The sequence below is a fragment of the Amborella trichopoda genome, chromosome 7 (assembly GCF_054954075.1).
Source record: "Amborella trichopoda isolate Santa Cruz 75 chromosome 7, AtrichopodaSantaCruz75HAP2 v2.0, whole genome shotgun sequence".
NCBI lineage: Eukaryota > Viridiplantae > Streptophyta > Magnoliopsida > Amborellales > Amborellaceae > Amborella > Amborella trichopoda.
Window position 1 is genome coordinate 9190429 of NC_142342.1, and position 27939 is coordinate 9218367.

Genomic DNA, 27939 nt, shown 5'->3' on the forward strand with positions numbered 1-27939 from the left:
TCAACATCGAAACAACTTTTGTTTTTGGATTTTTGAATTGCACCTTACTTCTACACTCTAAAGTTGTTACCGAGCCCTTCACCCCATATTGTTTATGCTGATTTTGTGGTTACGGTCGCAGGATGGGGAATTGGAAAAGACAGCGGAAGCAGTGAAGTGTGTGTCCTGATACACATTATCATCAACTATCCAATCAAGCTGCATCTACAATACAATTTCAACAATACCGAGTTGCAATTCACATTCTCGGAAACATCTAATTACGACCGTCATGGACTATTCTTTATCACTGTAGTCCACACATTCTACCATTTTTGACATTAACAGATAGACGTAACTACTCATTGTTAACATCAGGTTCTTGGAACAGAGTTTATAACCAGCAGGTTGTTGCCTCACAGCTGGATCGAACAGTCCAAATATCTCGGAACAAAGTTTATTAGAACAAAGTCCATGACCGTACATTGTTGCCTCACCATTGGACCGAACAGTCCAGATATCTTAGAACATAGTTTATGATCAACAAGTTGTTGCCTCAATGCTGGACCATGTTATTTTGCCTTCTCACTGTGTTTCTTTTATATTTTGCCTTCTTATTTCATTATGATTATCACATATAATTTGTCTTTATTTTCTGTTTTTAACCATGTTATTTCCAAATATTTTAAATTTTGTTTATACACCTTCATGAATTTAAAGTACTGTTTGACATTTTGACATTGGAACACAAGCCATAACTTGAAGGTAGAACTTTTAGTTTGATTACTAGAAAGTGTGCTTCTCCATGGATCCTTGTGGAAGCACGAGCTTCCTACGAATTGAGAAGGCCGCATTTTGAAAATACCCCATGGATTTTAGGGCATATTTTTTGAATTACTTGTTATTTCCCTTTACTCCCTAAAATATAATTTTTAAATTGCCAATGAAAGAATTTATATATATATATATATATATATATATATATATATATTTCAAAGTACAACTTTCAAACCAGCCAAAATATATGTTTGGGCGTATCCAATGTCAAAAAATATATATATATATATATATATATATATTTCAAAAGTACAACTTTCAAACCAGCCAAAATATATGTTTGGGCGTATCCAATGTCGAAATTTCAAACGGTCTAAAATACCAAAGAATAAGAGAACAACAAAAAAAATGAAATGTTAAACATTAAAAAATTACAATTTTCAAGACTCCCAAATAACATTTGTTGGGTGTGCACTGTACCATAACTCCCTCAGCCATATCTGATGATTTAACAGTCGATAGAACTCCAATCAAGAGGAGGAAATTGGGGCAGCCGGTCCCCTAGTCTTAGTGTAAGATATTAAATAAGAAGAGTGATTTCATGCAACGGTGGTATAATAATGTAATGAAACGATTTCTGAAAACTTTGTTAGGGCTATTTATTTGTCTTTTTTAAATATACACTCATTTAATTTCAATGAACAATTACAAAAAAAGAAAATTCGAAAACACTCTCTAGGTGTTTTTTTAGCCCAATTAATATAAGCTATCCATTTTAATGAGATAATTAGATCTATGCCCTATAAAAACTTTTTTACTTTCAAAATTTTTTATAATTAGACAATCAATACTAAAAAAATTTGATTTTTAATTTGTAAAGGCCTGGATCTTGAAATTCATCAAATGGATGGTCAAGATTGATTAAAAAATACAGAACCAAGTTCAAGAATCAATGCTATTGAGCTAACCCACATCCTATAAGCTAGAACTTGAACAATCCAATTCCAAATTATAAGGCCATTTTGGAAGGAGTGCAATGCCACATCCGAAGGTTATGAACCCTGCCAAACTTATTCTGAGCCCTTTTTGATTAAAGCAGGTTTAAACTTTCACATATGAATGACCAAAAATTGGGAAAGGGGCTAAGGTGATGGTGCAGCACACCTCATACCTCAGTGGCACGTTCTTCCTTTGAATTCCATTAAAAGCTTAAAAAACCAATTATTTGAAGAAACGGGTAGGAACCTATCATTTATACTGAATTACCCTCAAAAAAAAAAAAGAAAAAAAAAAAGCAAAAAGACCAAAAAAAGTTCCAAAATAAGTTGCGGGCATTTAAGGACTAAATGAAAATGATTTTTGCTTTATCAATGCAATAATTCATAAGTTCTAACCTCTTCTATCCAAGTTCCTCATCACCCAATCCGCCATTTTTCTCTCTCTAGTTTCATTAATAACAAGGTTGATTATCAAAAAAAGAAAAGAAAAAGAAAGACAAACACATCTCTTGCAATTGTTCACCCCTAGTTTACCTAAATCATCTGCCTCCCTATTATGTTCCTAAAATACATAGGTAAGCGAGATTTTAATCCTTTCACATAAATCCATTACATAAAACCTACCAGACCTTAATTTCGTGGTTCGACACTGCTCTGCACTATATCTTGTATAAAGCCCACCATTTCTCCCTAGCCAAAGCTCAGCTATAAACTCCAATATTCCTCCTAAGCCAAAGCTCAGCCAGTAGGTCACGCCAACACCCTCCTTTCAGAAAATTAAGAATACAACCCGTTCTTGGTAGTTCTAAACAAAGTGGGACGAATTATTTTGTTTGTTCGACATTCATGACAAGGTATTATCATCTTACCAGTACATACCAATGGCATCGGTATTGTCATCTTACGTGTATATGTAGATAACATAGTGACTACTACTGACTCTTTCCTTCAACACATTAGGCAATTGCATAGGAAAGATATGCTGCAATTGATACCACAGTTACCAAGAGCTGGAGCGGGAACAATTCCGGTTCTGGGAGTGGAAGCATCGGAGCAATGTCTGCCCAAAGCTCTGGAGCTCGAGGAGTGCGTTCCAGTGAGGGTAAAAGTAGCAGATCGAGATCCCGTATGTACAGAGAGTGATTCCCAATACATCAGGATCGAGATCCTTATTTAATAGGAACGCTTTCCATGTCAAATGGGATCGTGTTCCCATATTCATTAGGATCATGCTCCCATCAACAATAGGATCGCGCCCCCATCTAAGAATGACCGCATTCCTATTTGGAAAGGATCGAGCTCCATTCAAGGAAGATCGCATTTTATGCATGATTAGTCCACTCCGAGCTCCCATCCCAGAACTTCACTTTTATGAAAATTTGGTTTAAAATATAATTATTTTATTTTAAAAATTAATTTTATTTAAGAAGCTTCTTTTAGGATGTTTTGGGAAAATAGGGATGGAGTTACAAATACGAATGGAGTTAAAAATATGTAGGGATGGCGCTCCTAAAATTCAGGGAGTGGGGATCTATTTTATTCAGGAACAAGATCCTAAAATTTTAGGAATGCGCTCCATGCAGTATCGGGAGCGAGCTCCATTGTGAATAGGATCGAGCATCCTAAAAATTGTAACGAGATCCCAAAAAGAAGGGAATAGGTTCCGAGTGAGATCTCGACTCCAGAACGCCGGAGCAAGATTCTGAAGCGAGAGTGCCATCCTAGCCTTGTACACAACAAAACAAACCCCATCTAATAAGTATCTTAATAAAAAAATGGAAGCTATTCCAATTAACTACATTCTCAATTACATATGAAATCAATGACAGGAAATACGTAGACATTTAACCCTGCCATGTTTAGATTCACAGGTAATATTAGCATTAAGCACTAAAAGTATAAAGGAAAACCAATTAAAAAAGGAGTGTGGTTTGCGTAAGGTTGCAACCTTAATAAATCCAATTAAGACGCACCTCAAAATTTTATCATAAATGTAATTTCGATATAAAATATTCTTAAGATGTCTCAAGAATCAATTTTCATCGCTAATTATAAAAGTTTAAACTCTAAAAATGGTTCAAATCAAGTAGATCTATAAACACATGAAAATCTTGAAAATAGACCGTCCAGATAACATGTTGCAAGATATGTTATTTCACATTATTTCACGGAGTTAGAAATCATTTTTTTCTTTTCATATTCATAATTCCAACATCCAAACAAACCTTTTATAATGGATTTTTGAGGTGCAATTCACTCTACATTTTAAGGTTAGAACTTATATAAACTTTTTTCTTTATAAATTAGAAACGAAAAGACCAGGGTAGGCTCAATTTGTTGAATGACAAAACAACATTACCGTTTATTTTCTTCTCTTAGTACTCAACTAAAATTTTCTAAAATTAGACATATTTCTTGCAGCAAGATATCACCTCACCCGTTACGTCTCTCTCTCTCCTTTATCAAAGATCAATTGATCCTCGAAAATTAAAACAAATGGAAATTGGTAAAAATGGCAGTAATCTCTCTTTCATAATTTATATGAATGAGAACCCAGTACCACTAGCCCTCCTATTTCCCTTTTTCAATGGTAAAAGACCACTGTCCCACCCTTCCGGTAACTCAGTGTCACGAGAATATTCCATATTCATGAGAAGTTTGGTAAAATTTTATTTTGGCGGCCTACCTAACACAACACATCTTCTTTTTTGGCGTTTGGGACGAGTGAAGAGAAACTCTAACTTTTTTTATTTTTTGTAACTTTTTCATTTTACTGGATTTTGTTCAATCCAATAAAATAAAAAAGTTAAAAAAAAGTAATAAATAAATAAATAAAATTAATGGATTAACAGGGAAATTCAAAGAAAAAAAAGTGCAAATTTTCAAATCATCTTAAAAATTATCACAATCATCGAAAAGCTTAATTCTAACTAATATAATAGTGTTCGCCATATTTGTTTTTATGTATTTTTCTGTTTTATAATATTTTTTACCTCAAAGCTCACAGCTGGCTGAGGAGGCTGAGTTACACGCGAGCTCAAGTAAACTTGGCCGAGTCCTGTACCATTGCACATCCATTACCACTTCATGGGGAACTGTAAAACCAATGAGGTAGTGGCACCACTGAGCAAATACCTTCAAATAATCAACCCGAAAAATAAGAACGGATGCCGTTCTTATGACATCGCCTTCGAACCCGCCATGCTGCGTTATGTTTGTTTTTATGATTTTTTTCATGTTTGTCCACAGCTTTCTTAAACCTGTTACTCGACATTGCTTCTCTGACAACCAACCTCGAAGAAGATCCGTATGAATACCATGTTCAAGAAAGCCTGTGGAAAGCATGAAAACATCAAACCTTCGATCGTCGTCTGAAATTTCTAAGTGAAAAACACTTACAATGTTGAGAACAAAAAGAGGGAGCAAGAGACGAGAATGGTGATATGGAGAGAGCACATGGAATCCCTTTTTCTAGAGGTCCGGGTTAGAGTTAACCACCCCACTTCTCACGGTTGACCCGGGCTACCTAACTGAATCATTCCAAGTCGGGCGGCATTTTTGCCAAGTGCCCAAACTAGTGTGGGAAAAGACGAGTCGGGCCGACTACTCCGCCCATGCCCTAACCACTCATCCGAATCTGAGTAATTGTAGTTAGAAAAAATTCAAAATAGAATTTTAAAAAACACAGCTAATTGTGGTTAAAAAATAGCAAAAACTAAATTTTAAAACATGAGTATGTGATTGGAAGAATTCTTAATTTTTTTTAAAAAGGGCGCAAGATATTTTAAATTAATTATTCACAGTCAAAATATTTTTCAATCTCCGACAAAATGATAGAAAACATAAATAAACATCTTACAACTATATTTTTTATTTTTTAAAATTTCTTTTTAAAATTTTTTTAAGATCTCCAAGTTGGACATCCAACTCGACACAACTCGGGCTTGGCAAGGGCCCGAGCCTGAGTAACTCGGCCAAGTAGAAACTAATGGATGGACTTTTCAAATGCTGACTCAAACTAACTGACGCTTTACAATCTCAACAATAGGAGAAGCGGTTATGATATAAGGAAATGTATATGATTAGACCATTTACTTTTAATACAAGGTCACAATTAATTGTCAACCATTGGATGTGAAATCAGATGGATGGTGATGTGTTAGACACAAAGCCTGAAATAAATTTTCTTGAAAGTTGTTAGTCTTTCAGTTTAAACAAGATTGAACAAAAAAGGAAATGGTGGAAGGTCGATTTTCAAATGGACATAGTTTGTTATTTTAACTTGAGATAGAAAACAATCGATTTCTCCCTCATTGTTTCATCTAGTGTTTTAAAAATCAAATCGGTAGGGCTGATCATTCACCCATAGATCCATGTCGGATAATTGGATCAGTGATCCCAGGTGTGGATTGATATATATATATATATATAAAAAGCTGACTAGCTCATATGAACATATGACCCCAACGACTCAAATTGAATCTGGGCCCACAATCACAGATGTCCTGTAGTGTTGAATTTTTTATTTTTTTTCTACAAATCCAAATCACTTGAAATTATAGACGTGTATTCATTAAAAACAGGAATATTCTAAACTTCACAACCCTTCAAATTACAAATGTTCAAGATAGATAGAGTTGTGAATGGTGGATTTATTAATTTTGTTGTCTATTTTTTAAAAAAAGTTACTTTTACAAGGAAAATTTGTAAATATTACTACAAAACAAAGGGTATTTTTGTTATCTCTATAAGGGGTAAAATTGAAGTTTTAACTAAAAGACAATGACACTCTACAAAATAAAGTTTAAGGACACTAACTTCCAAAATGCCATTGTATTTTTGTGAAAATTTCAAATTTGTCATTGCTTAATAGTAAAGTTACCTATTTAAATAAGTTTTTAATGAAAAAATAATGATTGTTTTGATAATATACTCATTACAACCCTTTTTAACTTGAACCTTTGTATTTTGAGGAGTTGTTAACTCAAGACAATCCCATATATATATATATATATATATATGAGTGTGTGTGTGTGTGTGAAAATGAACAATATTTTCGCCCATAGGCTCGGCACCGTTCGATTTTTTCAAACGGCATGGATTAAAAGATCACCATGGACATAGAGTGTTTTTAAGGCAAAACTGCAACCGCTTTACAAAAGCTGTTGCGGGGTGAAATACAATTCAAATTCGTCCATAAGCATTCGATCTTTCAATTCTTTTTTAAAGATTAGTTCCTTCGATCTTTGAATTCTTTTTGTTTGAAATTCTAAGAAATTGTCGCAAAGGTTGGCTTTTATATCCATTTTTTAAGAAAGTGCCTTCAATCTTTGAGTATTTTTTTTTTTTGAAGTTCCAAGAAAGTATCACAAAGGTTGGTTTTTGTATCATTTTTAAATTTTATATGAGGTCAGTGAAATATCCTATTAGTGATTTTGAAGTTTGGTTCGATTTGTGTAATAATATTTTTGGAATATTATAAGTACATTCATACATAGTTTAAATGTAGTAAAATGTATAGGATATATGACATTGGCAAATCTTTTACGTTGGCTTTTAATATGGAATTACATGCTTTTAATAGGATAAGATGTTGGAATAACATATTTTTATTATGATAAATTTTTATTTTTGCTCTTTTTTTTGGTAATATAAAAGCTTTTACAGTATCTCTATATAACTTTAAGCTAATTTGTGAGGCTAAATTAAAAAACTAGAGAAAAGCCAAAAGTTTGTTTAACGAAATATAAAGTTGGCTGATGGAACAAAATAGGTTAGAATATTGGAAGAGACTAAAGAGGTATATTAATTTTAAGTGATTTTTAAATTAGTATCATATTGTGTTTATCTTGTGTAGTTTTTTGTGTTTATTTTATTTATATTTATTTTTTATTTTTTATTTTAAATTAAAATTAATATTTTATAAAAGGATGCGGTTTCTATAAGGTTGCAACCTTAAACAATCCAATTAAGGCGCACTTCCAAATTTTATCATAACATGCAATTTTGTTGTAAAAAATTCATAGGGTTATCTTAAAACCTATTTTCATATCTAATTAGAAAATTATAAACTCTAAAAATAGTTAAAATCAAGGAGATCTATAAACATATGAAAATCTTAAAAATGGATAGCCTAGACAATGTGTTGCAAGATGCACTATTTCTAATACTCAAAATCTTTTTTTTTTATATTCATACATCTCGATGTCGAATGATCAAATAGAGGGTTTTTCAAAATTAAAATAACCTTTCCGATAGATTTTTAAGATGCATATGTAATTCTATATTTTAAGGGTGCAACCTTATATAAACTTTTCCCTTTATAAAAACTTTTTATGGTTAATATATTTAGGGAAAAGTTTTAATAAGGTTGGAACCTTAAAATGTAGAATCACAGATGCACCTCAAAAATCTATTAATATATTTAGGGAAAAGTTTTAATAAGGTTGGAACCTTAAAATGTAGAATCACAGATGCACCTCAAAAATCTATCGGAAATGTTGTTTTAATGTTGAAAAAACTCTCTAATCATCTTGACATCAAGATGTATGAATATGAAAAAAAAAAGAAAAAAAATTTGAGTCCCGAAAATAGTGCACCTTCTAACACATTATCTAGATAGTTCATTTTCAAGAGTTTCATATATTTATAAATCTACTTGATTTTAACTATTTTTGGATTTTAAAATTTTCTAATTAGGTATAAAAATAGATTTTAAGATAATACTAAGGATTTTTTACAATAAAATTACATATTATGATTACAATTTTAAGGTACACCATAATTGAATCGTTTAAGGTTGCAACTTTATAGAAACCGCTCCCATACATTTAATACATATTCAAAACACATGCACGCGATTAGCCTTCTTAAAGGCGAAATTCAAACGCTGCAATACCCCTTTTGTCTCCCCTTCTTAATCTACATCCATCTCTCCATTCCAATAACCTCAAACCCCTCCTCACTATCTTTGCAAAACTCTTTTCCTCTCTCTCCAATTTTATTTATTCTATTTCTCTAATTAATTTGATAAACTTCGAAACCCATTAAATATCCCTTCTCTTTCTCTAATTAATTTTATAAACTTCAAACCCATTAAAAAAACAAGGGTATAATCTGTATAAAGTTGTAACCTTAAACAATCAAATTAAGGTGAATCTCTAAATATTATCATAAATATAATTTTGGTATCAAAATTTTTTAGAATGGTTTGAGAATATATTTTCATCTCTAATTATAAATTTTAAACTCTAAACATGGTTCAACTCAAGTATAACTATAAATATTTAAAAATAGATAGTCCAATAATGTGTTGTAAAATACACAATTTTTAGGACTCGAAAGCTTTTTTTTCCTTTTCATATTAATACATCTCAACGCCTTGAGATGATCAATTAGAGGGTTTTCCAATATCAAATCAATAATTTTTAAAGTGCACTTTAATTTTACATTTTAAAATTACAAGTTTAGGTAAACCTTTTCCAATAAATAAAACAAATGTCCAAATCAAACCCCAAAATATCAACCGGGTATCCCTCTCTCACTCTACCTTCAAGCTCAACTATTTTCTGTACGCCATCGACAGTACAGCATCTAACGGATGAGCCAAGCTCCCTCTTTAAAGTCTTACTTCTCTTCCTACTCCGTTATCTCCCACTCAACCTCTCCCTCTCTCTCTCCTTCTACTTTTCTCTCTCTGATCGTTCTTATCGTCCTCCATATACAATCAGAGCACGACCTCTCTCTGTCTTCCCTTTTTTTAGTCTAGGTTCGTCACGTATCATTTATGAAGCTTAAAACTTTATAAATAAATATAAAATTATATTTTAATGCTATCACAAAGATTTTCAATATTGAAACCACATTTCTCGACACTATTTGAAAGTAGGTTAAAAATTGATTGTTTAGAGCCTCGGCTCTATACAAACCACTCCCTTATATTTAAATCTATTTTAGTTGAAATATTCTTTATAGCATGCGTTTTTGTGGCAAAGAAGAGATTATTTGATTATGATCAGTATTTGCGGGACTAGGCCACGAAATTAGGGTCTAGGCCGGGCTCGGCCTAGTTAGCTTTTCTTATTTTTCCTTTTTCTTAATATGTCAGGCACGCTTAGTCAGCTTTCCTTATTTTAGTTTTTTTCTTTATCTACTATGCCCTTTCCTGACCAGGCTAGGGATCTAGGCCAAGTCCCCTTTTGGCCCGGATTTATAACAACAATGGCAAAGTCCAAGCCCAGCTATAGCTTATGTTGCCCGACATTTTTTAATCACTTAGACGGTTATAATTTATGTTGGTCCTATGATTTTGTCCTTTAAGACATAGTAAGCAAAAGGATAACAAGGGAAAAAATAAGTAAAAGGATAACATTTCTTAAGAAAGGGGATTAATTAAAAATAAATTGCTAAAATTAGCATTTACAGTGAAAATATTATATGTTATCTATAAAAAAAGGGAAAACTTTCTATATGCCACTAAGCATAGGGAATTCATATATGCCACTATCCTCCCGTTGTTAGATTTGAATGAATAATTGGGATACCTTCAGCCATAATGTCATAAGTACGCCTTTCACCGCTTATTTTATTGTAAATTTATTGTTTATTATTATTATTATTATTATTATTATTAACAAACCACGTTAATGTGAAATTTGGCAGTGTCATTACGTCAATGGGGCACACCTAAAAAAATAAAAATAAATTCAAAAAATTAACGACTAGATTGCCCCTAAAACTTTTAGGGATATTTTTGCTATTTTATTTTATCATAAATATTTTTAATAGTTTTCATAGGTGCGACATATGAAAGGATGATATACCCAAAATTTAGTTGTTAATATGATTTGTAAAAAAAATAAAAAAAATAAAAAAGTGCAACATTTTTATTTTTAAGTCACCAAAATTTAATTATGCGCTCATATTCTTCTCTAATAAAGTTAATTATACGCTTAGATTCTTTTCTTTTTCGTTTCGAGTAACATTGTTCTTAATCAAGTGTTTTTGAAAGATAAACTTCGGAAAAGGAAGTTGAGATGGTGCAGAGTGAAGATGAGAATAAAGGGCAAGGTCACCTAGTTTGGCTTCTCTCTAAATTCATATTATGCCTGATTTGCTTTTCCCGAGTAGTCATGGATGGCGAGATTTAAAATGCTTTCTTTTTATTATTGTGTCAAAATCTACACTTCATTGTCCAACTTAGATTGAGCTCATAGTAATCAAAATTAGAGGATGACTCGGTTTCGCATGTGCTATAGTTAAGTCGTGTCCAAAGTGAAAACTAAATTTGCTTGAAAAATTTACCTGAGCCAATGTTTGAGTAGTTTTAACTGGTTGGATCTACTGGTTTCGAGAATCGTGCTTGCTTATTTATTTGCCCAAATTTAACCGCTTTCATTGATTTTGCCTAAATTTAATAGCATTCATCGATTCTGAACAGTGAGGGTGGTGCTTGCTTATTTATTTGCCCAAATTTAACAGCATTCATCGATTCTGAATAGTACTCACCCTACTTATGTATTATGGGAATTTGCCTATGCCAAAACCAGCGAAGTCGTTAAAAACTAGTAATAAGAATATTAAGTAATAAGAAGATTCAAAACTAGCGAAAAACCTAGAATTGTTTTGAGACATGCATCCTATGAGGAATAAAACTTATTTTGATGAATATGAAGAGCCACAATTCGTACAAGCTTTCTCTCAATTCAAGTTCAGCTCCCAAGAGAGAAACTTGGCATTTTTTTGAAAGTTTGAGACAGGCATTTTTTTAAAGCATAGTGTATATAGTTTTTAATTTTTTTAATATTAACTGAATAGAACACTTATAATAGTTCAAATACAATTAATCAACTAAATAATGAACAAAAAAACAATTATAAAAAGGTTTTCACTTGCTGCCACTAACAAAACTTCTCGTGTTCCATCAACAAAAAATCACATAATACATATGCACAAGAAGAATCTACCTGCCCTCTTTCTATACCCACCCTCTCTCTATTCGTCTCTCTGTCAATAGCTAAACACTCTCTGTCTATCTCTCGCTAAACACTCTTTGTCTATGAGTTTGTTTCTCTGTCAATGGCTAAACACTCTTTTCTGTCCTAATAAGATTATCTCATATCAAGAACTCACGAGTCTTTAGAGTAATCGGTATTTGTCAAGACTAACCAGACATTATCCATCCCACTTTTCAAGCTTTCATCAATAATATTGGCTGCATTAGAGGAAATGTTCTCCTTCTCTTTGACTGTATGGAAATCCTTGTTGACATGCACATTTTTCCTGCAATAATCCTTGTTGTCACGTATATCAGTATTTTTTGTTCATGCCTAGGGTGTATAATTGTTGTTTAAAAGACAAACGATTGGCGAGAGAGTTTGTGATACATCGTGATAAGACCCATACGAATAAGGGAGTGAGGACAACAAAATTATAACATGATCCTCATCATCTATCTTAACACCAATGCTCAATAATTTATAAATAATTTTATTACATTGATTCAGATGCTCATGAATATTCACACCTTCATACATGCGCAAGGTGTATAGTTGTTGTTTCAAAAATAGTTGATTTTGAGGGACTTTGTTATTTACAGACTCCCATGCTTTGACAAAAGATGTTGTTGAATCCTCATTGATGATGTTCAACAACACTTCACTTGATATGAATAATCGAATAGTGCTTATAGCCCTCATATGGACTATTTATCCTTGAAATATTGGAGTAATCCCTCAACACCTAGTGGGTTTCTTGGTGGGCATGTCTTTAATGCACCGTCCGTCAATAATTCCATTAATTTGGGGCAATCCCTCAACACCTAGTCGGTTTCTTGGTGGGTATGTACTTACTGCACTGTCCTTCAAGAATTCTATTAATTTAATGAATATAACCATTAGTTTTGTTGTTAGCTCGCGCTTTCTTCCACCATCAATATTCATGCATTTAATTGTTTGGAAAAAGTTTATCTAAGGATGCAACTTTAAAATGTAGAATTACATATGCATCTCAAAAATCAACCTTATAGAAACTGCACCCTTTATGTTTTAGCGTATGCTTTCTCTCATCATCACCGTGAGAGAAATGTTGAAGCTTAGATGGATAACCATGGCTAGGACTCAGAAGCCCATTGATGCCATTCCTACTTTGCACATGCATGCTATAAATGGAGTTTTCATATTGTGTGATGGGAAAGTGTTGGGTTTGGTGATAGCTAAATCACCATGCTCATATTTTCTTCTAAAGATTAGGGTATTATGGAAAATAAAAATTTGACTTTTTTGAGAAGCAAGAAAGTGATATTTTTATAAGAGAGTGAATGATGACATAGTACCCCTCCTTTGAGAGTCACCCCTCTGGGGGTTACGGGAATGGATCTCCAATATGAAGATGGGTCTTCAAGAGAGAGAGAGACATAGCCTTTGGGAAAGAAGCAGTATTCCTATGAGTTTTGAGTTGGTTAACTTCAACTTCTAGAGAGAGAAAATCTTTATGTTGATCGCTAAGTTATCTTTTCAGTAGCGGTATTGTGGTGGGAAAGAGGATGTTGATCGATGGTGTTGCTCGGTCGTAAGAGCGGGTTTAGAAAGAAAGATCAGTGATGGTTTTTTACCGATGTTTAAAAATAGGTATTATCTCTTGTAACCCAAAACTGTAATCTTCATTGTGATAGTGAATTTCTAGTGGTCGAAGCTGTGGATGTAGCCTTATGGGGTCGTGTCTTGTTGCGGTGTGCTTTTTATGTTTGCTTTATTTCTTGCACTCGATTTATAATTCTAGTCATCTACTTCGCGTGATCTTGGGTCGAATCCTGGTGTTTGGGATTCCCCGTTTCGCAATATAAGGGATTCTCGAGAACCTTATAATTGGTATCAGAGCATAAAGTGTTTACGGGGGGCTAAGGCTTGCATTAAAAAAATGATGAATGGTGGAGTTTGATGGATACATGGTTTGAGGTGAAGAAATATAGAGGGAAAGTGTTTGTTAAAATTGAACAATGGAGGTAAGTGAGAAGAAATCAAGATATATCCATGATTTGAGGTAGAGAAATATGAAGGGAAAGTGTTTGTCAAAATTCCACAATAGAGGCCAGTATGAAGAAATCAAGAACTCTATTCAATAAAGATTGTCAAGGAAATTATGATGATTTTGCTATCAAGGTGAAGATTGTTGGGTTTGATGATAGCTAAATCACCATACACATATTTCTTCTAAAGATTAGGGTATTATGGAAAAGAGAAATTTGACTTTCTTGATAAGCAAGAAAGTGATATCTTTATAAGAGAGTGAATGAGAACATAATAACCATCCTTTGAGGGTCACCCCTTTGGGGGTTATAGGAATGGATCTCCAATACGGAGACGAGTCTTTAAGAAAGAGAGACATGGCCTCCGATAGAGAGACAATATTCCCATGAGTTTTGGGTTGGTTAACTTCCATTTCTAGCTAGAGAAAATCTCTATGTTATTCTCGAGGTTATCTTTTCAGTAGCGGTATTGCGGTAGGAAAGAAGATGTTGATTGACAGTGTTACGTGGTCGGGAGAGTGAGTTTAGAAGGGAAGATCGGTGATGGTCTTTTATTGATGTTTACATATAGGTATTATATCTTGTAACCTAAAACTGTAATTTTCATTGTAATAGTAGATTTCTAGTTGCCGAGGCCGTAGATGTAGCCCTACGGGGTGAACCATGTAAATCGTGTGTTGTTGTAGTGTGTTTTTTATGTTTGTTTTATTTTTCCCAGTCGATTTATAGTTGTATTTATCTGCTTCACGTTTAGTCAATCATGTACACGATCTTAGTTGGGATCCCGATGTTGGGATTTCGGTTTCGCAATATAAGGGATTCTCGAGAACCCTACATAAAGGTTGCAATATTTAGATCTATATCTAACGTGTCAAAGTTTTTTTTATTTTTAATATTTTTCTACAAACTATATGAATATGAAATTTAGTAAATGCCATCATCTCAATGGACACACGTAAGAAAAAATAGTAAAAAAAATATTTTCGATAACATACAATGATCAAAATACCTTTGAAACTTTCAAGAGCATTTTAATTATTTTATTTTGTTGACAATAATTTTTTTTTATATTTTTTACAATTACGAGTTAAGAGAGGAGTGACCCCTAAAAGTTCGTGCCAAAATAATTTGTAAAAAAAATTAAAAATAAAATGATTTAGAGATGTGACATTGTAATTGGGACCATCTCAACTGTCCATTATGAACTGTTGGATAGAGGCAAATATATAAGTTTTATGCAAAGCTTGCCCTTGTGGGATACAGGCAACTCCGTCTGCCTGCATGATAAGTTTTTTAAAGCCACTATACCTGCACTAAAATGAGGGAGAGCAATGCCAAAGATGTCCTCCTCACCTATGCAATAAGGTTGGTTACATTATAAGTACCAGCGAGGGACACCTGCTACACCATGCATTGAGTATGTTCTTTAGATATTATAAGTTGGAAAAAAGTTTATATAAAGTTGCAATCTTAAAATGTAAAATTAAAGATGCATCTCAAAAATCCGTCGAAAAAAGTTGTTTTAATGTTAAAAACCCTCTAATTGATCATCTCAATATCGAGATATGAATACAAAAACAAAAATTGAGTCCCATAAATAGTGCATCTTGCAACAAATTATCTAGGCTGTTTATTTTCAAGATTTTCATATGTTAATAGATCTATTATTGTGAGGCCCCAATTTTGGACTGGAAGGGACACTAAAGAGAACTTCCTTCTGCCCTTCAATCCCTTGGATAGATAGAAAGGTACTTGATTACAACTATTTTTTTAATTTAAAATTTTATAATTTGATGTGAAAATAGATTTTCAGATGATCATAAGAAGTTTTCACATTTCACACTAAAATTGCATGTCATGATAAAATTTGGAAATGCATCTCAATTGGATTGTATATGGTTGCAACCTCATATAAACCACACCCTTTGAGTTTTCATGTTTAACATTATGTGATGCATTCATATACACCATATTATATAAGAAATGTTGTAGTAGGAATTTTAGTCCATTTCATATGAACTTTGCAATTTGTAATTTTAATTGTGTGTTCCTACAAGTTTACAATGTACAATTGCCTACTCAAATAAACAACATATTTATACAATGAGTATAGTTGAAATGAGGATGTTGAGATGGATGAGTGGTAAAACAATAAAGAATATAATTCAAATAAAATACATTTGAGACATGATCGCTCATGTTACAATACCCTGCTAAGATGTTGGTAGATTTTGAATCTTTTTTTAATAGCATTTTTTGGTATAATTTGGAGTGTCCCCTCGTTTTATTGGCATGCACCTAGAAAAAATAAAATTGGTTACGATGAAAATAAGTGATTAAAAAGCTCCTTCATGTTTCAAGGATATTTTAATATTTTTCATCATCAAACCTATTGGTTATTATTTTTATCGTGCACATTCCCATGAGATGTGTAGATGCACTAAATAGTGAAAGCTAAAAATAAAATACTTTGAGCCGTTTAATAAACATCTAACATTTAGGGGTTGTTTGGATACCTGGAAATATATTGTTTATAAAATATATTACTGACATAATACATTACTGCATGATGCATTACTTTAAATGGATTGTTATTGTTTAGGTAGCATTTAGATGCAACCTGGCAAATACATTGTTATTGTTTGGCTATGTCTGGAGGAAATATAGAAAATGCATTACTAACATTTTACCAGCACGTGCTTGTAAACTATCATTTCTTTCTTTTTTGTCACAAAATTCCTCTAAAATACATAATTTTCAGTTCCTTCTTTTTTGTCACAAAATTCCACTAAAATACTGAATTAAAATCATCATCACACGATTTCAAAAAGATTTCTAATAAAAACATTATCACCATTTCAAAAAGATTTTCCAATAATAACTTGTATCATTTTACAGTTATGACACTATTTCCTACTTATTTTAAGTGCCTTGGTAAATCACATGTTTTCGAACATGACAGTGGTTTCAACATGATAAGTCATTGGAACAATATAATTGGAATAACTTGATTTTATTATGATAAGCCATATTTTTATTTATTTTTTATAGAAGTCTTTCAAATGTCTCTCTGTATAATTTCAAATAAACAATAAATTTATGATACTAAATTCAAAATTTGTAGGGTACGAGTTAAAAAATGGGAAGAAGTTTGATTAGTAAACTAGAAGGTTTGGTAATTGCAGTATAAAATTTTGAGGTATTGGAGAAGGCTAAAGCGGTATGTTATTTCAATTGAGATTTTAGTAATCTCTTATGAGGATGGTGTTGTGTGAAATTTTTTATTATGATTGTGTTGTGTAATTTATCATTGATTATTGATTTTTATTTTTATTACTTTTGTTTTTATATGACATTGATGCCAGGGGAGGAGCTTAAAAAGGGAGGGCTAACATTATGCTATGTGAAACGTTTTATTATAATTGTGTTGTGTAATTTATCATTAATTACTGATTTTTATTTTTATTATTTTTGTTTTTATATGACAGCTAATCCCTTCAAATAATGGGACGAGCTTAAAAAGGGATCACCTAGTTATTATGAAGAGAGAGGGAGAGAAGATTTTTTTAACCGTGTAATCTCTTTCCATTTCGTTAGGATTAAGTGTACCTTCTTTACTATAAAGTGCACCCAAAATTTTTCTAGGTACCTAAACGGCCCCTTAAGAGCCAAATTATGACATTGTGACTCAAGTCATCCCAAAGCAGGGTCACATATGCTTTATAGTTTGAGTGGCGCCGCATATAAAACTACCCCTTAAAAAAATTGGTAATTAAACGCACATGCATAATTTACTTTTTCTAAATTTTATCAAAGAATTTTCATTTCTAACTTAATACTGTTTTCACAAAAAAATTTAAAAAATCAAATTGCCCATATTTTTGGATCTTTAAGATGAAAATATTATATTATCATATTTTATTTGTTAATTAAAATTTTAGATTTTCAAAGCCCACAAATCTGAAAAATTAGGTTTCACCTTTTCGGGATATTAAAAATTCAAAATTTAAAATTAGGTTATTCAAAATATTAATTAATTATATGACTCAATCATAATTTTTTATTTCTAATTATAAATTTAGTTTCACTTTGTTTTATTACTTTTTTTATCAATTTAGTCTCAATTTTTTTATTTATTACTTTTTTATGAATTTGATCGTTTAAAATTATGCTTATAGAATAGACCGATCGAAATTTAGTTGGAGAATTAATGTTTTGAGATGGATATTTGGACTTAATTTTTAAGCATATATAATCTCTAAAATGAAGATCATGAATATGTATAAATAAATAAAATTTTAAAACTAGAAATAATAATTTCATTAAGAAAATATTGGAACATCAGATTCCATTGTTTTTTGATGGACCACGTACTTACTTTCATCGTTAAGATGGATGCTTTACACTACTTGACAGCATATGTAAAAATGTGGTCCAACCCGTGTGAAACAAAGGAAATTATTAAAAAAATTAGCATATAAAACTAAGAAATGCACCGAACTTTCATGCGGAATTCTATTTGTTTGAAACGTGAGTTTGGAAGGAAACTGACGCTATACTTATTGAAGATATGCTTCTCTCACACCGTTGTGATCTGGAGGACTTTGCAATTTATTACCGAGCATTGAGGTTAGGTACACCAAGAAATCCATGAGTTATTGTTTGAGTCACCGGTAATAGTTTTCATCTTTAGTTTCACTAAAATAAAGTAGTACATAAACAAACCCCCCTCTCTCTCTCTCTTTTTATTGTATGAAGATAGATCTCTCTTCTTTCTCTCTCTCCCTCTCTCTCTCATAATAAAACTCTCTCTTGTATGAAGATGGATCTCTCTCCCCCTCATTATAAAACTAAAATGGAATTGTATACAATGAGACTATCTTTATTATAAGGAAGCCACAATCACTCATACTCATTAGATGTCAAATTTGATGGCTTAGGGCTAGTCAGAGGATTTTTTTTTTTTTTATTTTAAGTCATTTCAATGATACTCTTACAGCCTCCTATTTTGAAATCCAAAGATTAAAAATGCTTGTGACTTTCTTGTACAAAAAGTAAATAATTATTTTGTATATTTGCTCAAACTAAATAATTGATGATGAGACAAGTGTGGGGTCTCTCTCTGTTTTTCCAAAGTAGCACATAAGAACATGCTCCTTTTATGGGCGAGCATGCTTAAATCATAGGTGGGAAGTCTAGTAATAATAATATGTCGGCAAACTAACATATCATTAATAAATTGATTTTGCAAAAACAAAAAGTCAGAAACAAGGATTGGAAAAATTTAGGTAAGTCAAAGTATAATGAATATTTCAAATTTTATTAAAAAAGACAGAGAAACAATCAGATATGTGAAGATAATATAGGATAAGATTACATTCTTCTTTGATGTATTAAAACTATTGAATAATAATTTTATCTCCTTACCTAATATCATAAGGGTAATACTCAACAATTTTGTCTGAATTTTCAATAAATACATGAACAATACTTACTCTATTGTCATGACACAAAAACATAAGATAGATCTATTGCGAGCACATAATGAATCAACAATACTAGCACAAGAACTGTAATCCAATGCATATTATTATTGTTAGAAGTAAAAAAAAAAACAAAAGACCCTTAGTATATGATTGTAGTTAAAAAAAACCAGTACAAAAGCTCAAAAATTAAAATAGTGGTCCATCCAAAAAAAAATTTGATTCATGCGGCCTGGACCACATTTCCACATATGTGGTACAGAAAGGGCAAAGCATCCATCTTAAAGATGGATGCAAGTAGGTATTCTCATATAAAAACAATGAAAACTAACGTTTCAAATGTTTTCTTACTAGAATTATTATTTTTAATTTTTAAAACTATATATTTTTTCATATTCATGATCTCCATGTTAGAGATTACATGTCCTTAAAAATTAAGTCTTAAAATCTATCTCAAAAATAGATTTATTAAGAGGCCCACATTTTTACATATGAGCCGCATAGAAACCGGGTCCCATCCAAAATGCTTTGTTTTATATCAATGAAGCAATAAAAAAATTTCAAAAAGTAAAACTAATCAAACTTCTGTATTTAAAAGCAACAAAATGCTTAAGTAGATCCAATAATCGAATCTCACCCTGAATTTTTAACTACCTAAACTTTTAGCTGTCGATAATCTCCCCTACTCTTTATATGGATGATTTGTGTTAGAGAAAAAGAGATTTTTCACTGCTCCTCAAACTCTACCTATATTTTAAGATATGAGGTTGATAGATTATCTTTTTCGGAATGTATTGCTCTTGTCTTTTTAATAAGCAAATTTTTATGGAAATCCCTAAACCAAAATTTAAGACATTAAATCAATGCAGAAAATAAAAATTTCGATAAAGATATGTTGAAGTAGAATTTTTAATTTTTTTTTTTAATTATAGATTTATATCGAATCAAATTAAAAATTCAATTTTTTGAAGATCTTCTGCAAAAACTAGGAGCTCTTTAGGTGATTTAAAAAAATTAAAGATCGTTTGAAATCTTGGTCAGTTTGAAAGGATTTGCGCATGGCCGACTAAATACTAGTGTTGGAGACTCAGACAAGTGAGAACCTTTAAAGGTTTGTGCATTTTCTTCGTTCAAATGTGGTCGGTATACCTTTCCAATAAATGGAGCAGGCAGCTCATTAACACAACTAGTACGGGGTACGATATCATGGAGAGGAGGGACCATGTTATCAACTCATACTATTTTTGTAGGACTCTTTTGTTCTTTTCTTTTTTTTTTTGGGTGAATAAGTGGGGATGTCGGCCCCCTACCCGTTTTATTAAAGAATCAAAAGATATTACATGAACAGTTCTTATACAATCATTGGCATAAGAACACTAGCAGATAAAATGAAAAACATTACAAAATGAGGAAGAAGAATTAAAAGAGATATTACATGAATAGTTCTTATACATCGTTGGCATAAGAACACTAGCAGATAAAATAAAAAGTACTACAAAATTAGGAAGACAAGCGCACCATACAGTAGTTTCATTCAGCTGTATGGTGTGCTTGCCCTCTATGCTTAGGAGTAATATATAAATAATGTCGAAATTTGACATGGAGAAAGAAAGAATAGATGCTTATAGACATTATTCGTGCATCTCTCAAGATATTATATAGGATATTTCTCTCATGCTCTTGCATAAAAAAATTACTAAAATCAGTTGTGTTTGGAGCTAATCCTTTTTGTAGCTCCTTCTCTGTCTCCTAGTAAGAAGTTGATCTGAATTCTCTTATGCATAAGAAAATTTCTAAAATCAGTTGTGTTGGAGTCAATTCTTTTGATAGTTTTTTCTTTGTCTCCTCACACACTAGTAAAAAGTTGATCTGAATTCTCTTAAAACAAAGGTTCTCTCTCTCCCCGAATAGTTGCAGCTTACAAGTTATGGGGTGGACATATATTGCAAGAATCAAGGCAGACCCTATTCTTATAATGGTTGTAGGTACATGAATTTTAAGTAAAGTAGTTCAAAGTATCTAGCTCTCTTTTTATTTCTCTATCTCCATTTCCTTTTGTTTTTTTATTTGGCTTTTGCATATAGAATATTAGATCGACATGTCAATATTTCTTCCCACATTTAAGTGAGATATTTTAAATTAGATAAAGATTCTTGGAAATATTTTAGGTTAAATATTATAAAAAGTAATTTTGAAGTTAGATAAATGTTGTAAGAAATTGAAAGGAAGGGAGAGGGAGTGAGAGAGAGGAAGAGAAAATCTTTCTACTTTGGTTATTATCACCCTCAACCCATCCTCTTTCATTTCATGATTTCTCTCTTCTTCTTCTTTTTTCTAATGAACATTTTCAGACTCTAATTCATACATTGGAGTCTCTCCCTCTATGCTTAGAAATTTTATTAATAATAAATATTTAAGAAATTCAACATGGAGAAAGAAAGAAGAGATGCTTACAAATATGAACACCTCTTAAGATCTTATATAGGCTGCTTCTCTCAAGCATTTGCATAAATTTTGATGATGTAACCTCCTTTATGTAACCCTTTTTCTTTTAATAAAATTACATAACTTTGTCAAAAAAAAAAAAAAAACCAAATTTAGCTACATTGGAGTTATCTCTTCTTTTGATGTCCACCTTATCTAAACGCCAGAAGTTGATTTGAATTCTCTTAAAAAGAGTATACTCATTATGTGTATATGTGTGAGTGTGTATATGTGTGGGGGTATGTGTATTCAAATAATTGCATGCTAGAGTTAACTCTCATTTTAGTTCCTTCTTTGTCTGTCCACCCTCTGTAGAAGCCAGAAGTAGATTTGAATTCTCTTGAAAAGGGTATACTATGTGTGCGCGTGCGCATGCTGGCGTTGAAATAATGCATACTGACAAGTTTATAATAGGTTATAGACCGTTCAAAAAAAAAGTTTATAATAGATTAACACTAATTAATAGAGTTAGTCTCCTTTTTTAACACTAACTAATAGAGTTACTCTTAGTCGTGCATGAAATACGGTATACCATAGGAACCATTTTGTCTTTAGACGTTTGTCATCCGTGAGACCTGATATAGTAATATGTTTTTGAACAGAATAGAAGGAAAAAGTAATTAAAGAGAATCTTATAAGATTGAAAATGGTTGAGGTTTGTATCAGGTAACAACCTCAAACAACCAACATAAAGTGTCTCAAAGTCTAGTTGAATGTATCTCAAAGTCTAGTTGAAGGACAAATATGTAGTGTCAAAGACCTGCTTTAAAATCTATTTTCAACTCTAATTATGAAATTTAGAGCTCATAGAATAGCGTAGATCCAGTAGATTGATAAATATTTCAAATTTTGTAAAATGGAGTGCCTAAACAATTTTTGTAGGATACACATTTTTAGGACTTGAAATCTTTTTTTTTTTAAATCTATATATCGTGAGATTGAGATGATCAATTGTAAAGCTTTTCAACATCGAAACAACTTTTGTTTTTGGATTTTTGAATTGCACCTTACTTCTACACTCTAAAGTTGTTACCGAGCCCTTCACCCCATATTGTTTATGCTGATTTTGTGGTTACGGTCGCAGGATGGGGAATTGGAAAAGACAGCGGAAGCAGTGAAGTGTGTGTCCTGATACACATTATCATCAACTATCCAATCAAGCTGCATCTACAATACAATTTCAACAATACCGAGTTGCAATTCACATTCTCGGAAACATCTAATTACGACCGTCATGGACTATTCTTTATCACTGTAGTCCACACATTCTACCATTTTTGACATTAACAGATAGACGTAACTACTCATTGTTAACATCAGGTTCTTGGAACAGAGTTTATAACCAGCAGGTTGTTGCCTCACAGCTGGATCGAACAGTCCAAATATCTCGGAACAAAGTTTATTAGAACAAAGTCCATGACCGTACATTGTTGCCTCACCATTGGACCGAACAGTCCAGATATCTTAGAACATAGTTTATGATCAACAAGTTGTTGCCTCAATGCTGGACCATGTTATTTTGCCTTCTCACTGTGTTTCTTTTATATTTTGCCTTCTTATTTCATTATGATTATCACATATAATTTGTCTTTATTTTCTGTTTTTAACCATGTTATTTCCAAATATTTTAAATTTTGTTTATACACCTTCATGAATTTAAAGTACTGTTTGACATTTTGACATTGGAACACAAGCCATAACTTGAAGGTAGAACTTTTACTTTGATTACTAGAAAGTGTGCTTCTCCATGGATCCTTGTGGAAGCACGAGCTTCCTACGAATTGAGAAGGCCGCATTTTGAAAATACCCCATGGATTTTAGGGCATATTTTTTGAATTACTTGTTATTCCCCTTTACTCCCTAAAATATAATTTTTAAATTGCTAATGAAAGAATTTATATATATATATATATATATATATATATATATATATATATATATATATATTTCAAAAGTACAACTTTCAAACCAGCCAAAATATATGTTTGGGCGTATCCAATGTCAAAATTTCAAACGGTCTAAAATACCAAAGAATAAGCGAACAACAAAAAAAATGAAATGTTAAACATTCAAAAAATACAATTTTCAAGACTCCCAAATAACATTTGTTGGGTGTGCCTTGTACCATAACTCCCTCAGCCATATCTGATGATTTAACAGTCGATAGAACTCCAATCAAGAGGAGGAAATTGGGGCAGCCGGTCCCCTAGTCTTAGTGTAAGATATTAAATAAGAAGAGTGATTTCATGCAACGGTGGTATAATAATGTAATGAAACGATTTCTAAAAACTATGTTAGGGCTATTTATTTGTCTTTTTTAAATATACACTCATTTAATTTCAATGAACAATTACAAAAAAAGAAAATTCGAAAACACTCTCTAGTTGTTTTTTTAGCCCAATTAATATAAGCTATCCATTTTAATGAGATAATTAGATCTATGCCCTATAAAAACTTTTTTACTTTCAAAAATTTTTATAATTAGACAATCAATACTAAAAAAATTTGATTTTGAATTTGTAAAGGCCTGGATCTTGAAATTCATCAAATGGATGGTCAAGATTGATTAAAAAATACAGAACCAAGTTCAAGAATCAATGCTATTGAGCTAACCCACATCCTATAAGCTAGAACTTGAACAATCCAATTCCAAATTATAAGGCCATTTTGGAAGGAGTGCAATGCCACATCCGAAGGTTATGAACCCTGCCAAACTTATTCTGAGCCCTTTTTGATTAAAGCAGGTTTAAACTTTCACATATGAATGACCAAAAATTGGGAAAGGGGCTGAGGTGATGGTGCAGCACACCTCGTACCTCAGTGGCACGTTCTTCCTTTGAATTCCATTAAAAGCTTAAAAAACCAATTATTTGAAGAAACGGGTAGGAACCTATCATTTATACTGAATTACCCTCAAAAAAAAAAAAGAAAAAAAAAAAGCAAAAAGACCAAAAAAAGTTCCAAAATAAGTTGCGGGCATTTAAGGACTAAATGAAAATGATTTTTGCTTTATCAATGCAATAATTCATAAGTTCTAACCTCTTCTATCCAAGTTCCTCATCACCCAATCCGCCATTTTTCTCTCTCTAGTTTCATTAATAACAAGGTTGATTATCAAAAAAAGAAAAGAAAAAGAAAGACAAACACATCTCTTGCAATTGTTCACCCCTAGTTTACCTAAATCATCTGCCTCCCTATTATGTTCCTAAAATACATAGGTAAGCGAGATTTTAATCCTTTCACATAAATCCATTACATAAAACCTACCAGACCTTAATTTCGTGGTTCGACACTGCTCTGCACTATATCTTGTATAAAGCCCACCATTTCTCCCTAGCCAAAGCTCAGCTATAAACTCCAATATTCCTCCTAAGCCAAAGCTCAGCCAGTAGGTCACGCCAACACCCTCCTTTCAGAAAATTAAGAATACAACCCGTTCTTGGTAGTTCTAAACAAAGTGGGACGAATTATTTTGTTTGTTCGACATTCATGACAAGGTATTATCATCTTACCAGTACATACCAATGGCATCGGTATTGTCATCTTACGTGTATATGTAGATAACATAGTGACTACTACTGACTCTTTCCTTCAACACATTAGGCAATTGCATAGGAAAGATATGCTGCAATTGATACCACAGTTACCAAGAGCTGGAGCGGGAACAATTCCGGTTCTGGGAGTGGAAGCATCGGAGCAATGTCTGCCCAAAGCTCTGGAGCTCGAGGAGTGCGTTCCAGTGAGGGTAAAAGTAGCAGATCGAGATCCCGTATGTACAGAGAGTGATTCCCAATACATCAGGATCGAGATCCTTATTTAATAGGAACGCTTTCCATGTCAAATGGGATCGTGTTCCCATATTCATTAGGATCATGCTCCCATCAACAATAGGATCGCGCCCCCATCTAAGAATGACCGCATTCCTATTTGGAAAGGATCGAGCTCCATTCAAGGAAGATCGCATTTTATGCATGATTAGTCCACTCCGAGCTCCCATCCCAGAACTTCACTTTTATGAAAATTTGGTTTAAAATATAATAATTTTATTTTAAAAATTAATTTTATTTAAGAAGCTTCTTTTAGGATGTTTTGGGAAAATAGGGATGGAGTTACAAATACGAATGGAGTTAAAAATATGTAGGGATGGCGCTCCTAAAATTCAGGGAGTGGGGATCTATTTTATTCAAGAACAAGATCCTAAAATTTTAGGAATGCGCTCCATGCAGTATCGGGAGCGAGCTCCATTGTGAATAGGATCGAGCATCCTAAAAATTGTAACGAGATCCCAAAAAGAAGGGAATAGGTTCCGAGTGAGATCTCGACTCCAGAACGCCGGAGCAAGATTCTGAAGCGAGAGTGCCATCCTAGCCTTGTACACAACAAAACAAACCCCATCTAATAAGTATCTTAATAAAAAAATGGAAGCTATTCCAATTAACTACATTCTCAATTACATATGAAATCAATGACAGGAAATACGTAGACATTTAACCCTGCCATGTTTAGATTCACAGGTAATATTAGCATTAAGCACTAAAAGTATAAAGGAAAACCAATTAAAAAAGGAGTGTGGTTTGCGTAAGGTTGCAACCTTAATAAATCCAATTAAGACGCACCTCAAAATTTTATCATAAATGTAATTTCGATATAAAATATTCTTAAGATGTCTCAAGAATCAATTTTCATCGCTAATTATAAAAGTTTAAACTCTAAAAATGGTTCAAATCAAGTAGATCTATAAACACATGAAAATCTTGAAAATAGACCGTCCAGATAACATGTTGCAAGATATGTTATTTCACATTATTTCACGGAGTTAGAAATCATTTTTTTCTTTTCATATTCATAATTCCAACATCCAAACAAACCTTTTATAATGGATTTTTGAGGTGCAATTCACTCTACATTTTAAGGTTAGAACTTATATAAACTTTTTTCTTTATAAATTAGAAACGAAAAGACCAGGGTAGGCTCAATTTGTTGAATGACAAAACAACATTACCGTTTATTTTCTTCTCTTAGTACTCAACTAAAATTTTCTAAAATTAGACATATTTCTTGCAGCAAGATATCACCTCACCCGTTACGTCTCTCTCTCTCCTTTATCAAAGATCAATTGATCCTCGAAAATTAAAACAAATGGAAATTGGTAAAAATGGCAGTAATCTCTCTTTCATAATTTATATGAATGAGAACCCAGTGCCACTAGCCCTCCTATTTCCCTTTTTCAATGGTAAAAGACCACTGTCCCACCCTTCCGGTAACTCAGTGTCACGAGAATATTCCATATTCATGAGAAGTTTGGTAAAATTTTATTTTGGCGGCCTACCTAACACAACACATCTTCTTTTTTGGCATTTGGGCCGAGTGAAGGGAAACTCTAACTTTTTTTATTTTTTGTAACTTTTTCATTTTACTGGATTTTGTTCAATCCAATAAAATAAAAAAGTTAAAAAAAAGTAATAAATAAATAAATAAAATTAATGGATTAACAGGGAAATTCAAAGAAAAAAAAGTGCAAATTTTCAAATCATCTTAAAAATTATCACAATCATCGAAAAGCTTAATTCTAACTAATATAATAGTGTTCTCCATATTTGTTTTTATGTATTTTTCTGTTTTATATTATTTTTTACCTCAAAACCCACAGCTGGCTGAAGAGGCTGAGTTACACGCGAGCTCAAGTAAACTTGGCCGAGTCCTGTACCATTGCACATCCATTACCACTTCATGGGGAACTGTAAAACCAATGAGGTAGTGGCACCACTGAGCAAATACCTTCAAATAATCAACCCGAAAAATAAGAACGGATGCCATTCTTATGACATCGCCTTCGAACCCGCCATGCTGCGTTATGTTTGTTTTTATGATTTTTTTCATGTTTGTCCACAGCTTTCTTAAACCTGTTACTCGACATTGCTTCTCTGACAACCAACCTCGAAGAAGATCCGTATGAATACCATGTTCAAGAAAGCCTGTGGAAAGCATGAAAACATCAAACCTTCGATCGTCGTCTGAAATTTCTAAGTGAAAAACACTTACAATGTTGAGAACAAAAAGAGGGAGCAAGAGACGAGAATGGTGATATGGAGAGAGCACATGGAATCCCTTTTTCTAGAGGTCCGGGTTAGAGTTAACCACCCCACTTCTCACGGTTGACCCGGGCTACCTAACTGAATCATTCCAAGTCGGG

At 32.4% G+C, this 27939-nt stretch overlaps 2 long non-coding RNA genes across 8 annotated transcripts; both read right to left on the minus strand.

Moving 5' to 3' along the window:
* Nucleotides 1–215: 215 nt before the first annotated feature.
* Nucleotides 216–5304, minus strand: LOC148781235 (uncharacterized). 4 transcript variants are annotated; one of them, XR_016059141.1, is made up of 3 exons: nt 5154–5248; nt 4748–5086; nt 216–541 (listed from the first exon to the last, which is right to left on the minus strand). It is a non-coding gene; the product is annotated as an uncharacterized LOC148781235 (long non-coding RNA). The 4 variants fall into 4 exon arrangements; XR_016059143.1 differs by lacking the exon at nt 216–541 and adding an exon at nt 2326–3480; XR_016059142.1 differs by lacking the exon at nt 216–541 and adding an exon at nt 3500–3604.
* Nucleotides 5305–24960: 19656 nt separating this feature from the next.
* On the minus strand, nt 24961–27939 carry LOC148781236 (uncharacterized). Of its 4 annotated transcripts, none has more exons than XR_016058756.1 (3): nt 27789–27883; nt 27383–27721; nt 24961–26115 (listed from the first exon to the last, which is right to left on the minus strand). It is a non-coding gene; the product is annotated as an uncharacterized LOC148781236 (long non-coding RNA). The 4 variants fall into 4 exon arrangements; XR_016058757.1 differs by lacking the exon at nt 24961–26115 and adding an exon at nt 26125–26239; XR_016058758.1 differs by lacking the exon at nt 24961–26115 and having other exon boundaries at nt 26723–27447; nt 27525–27721.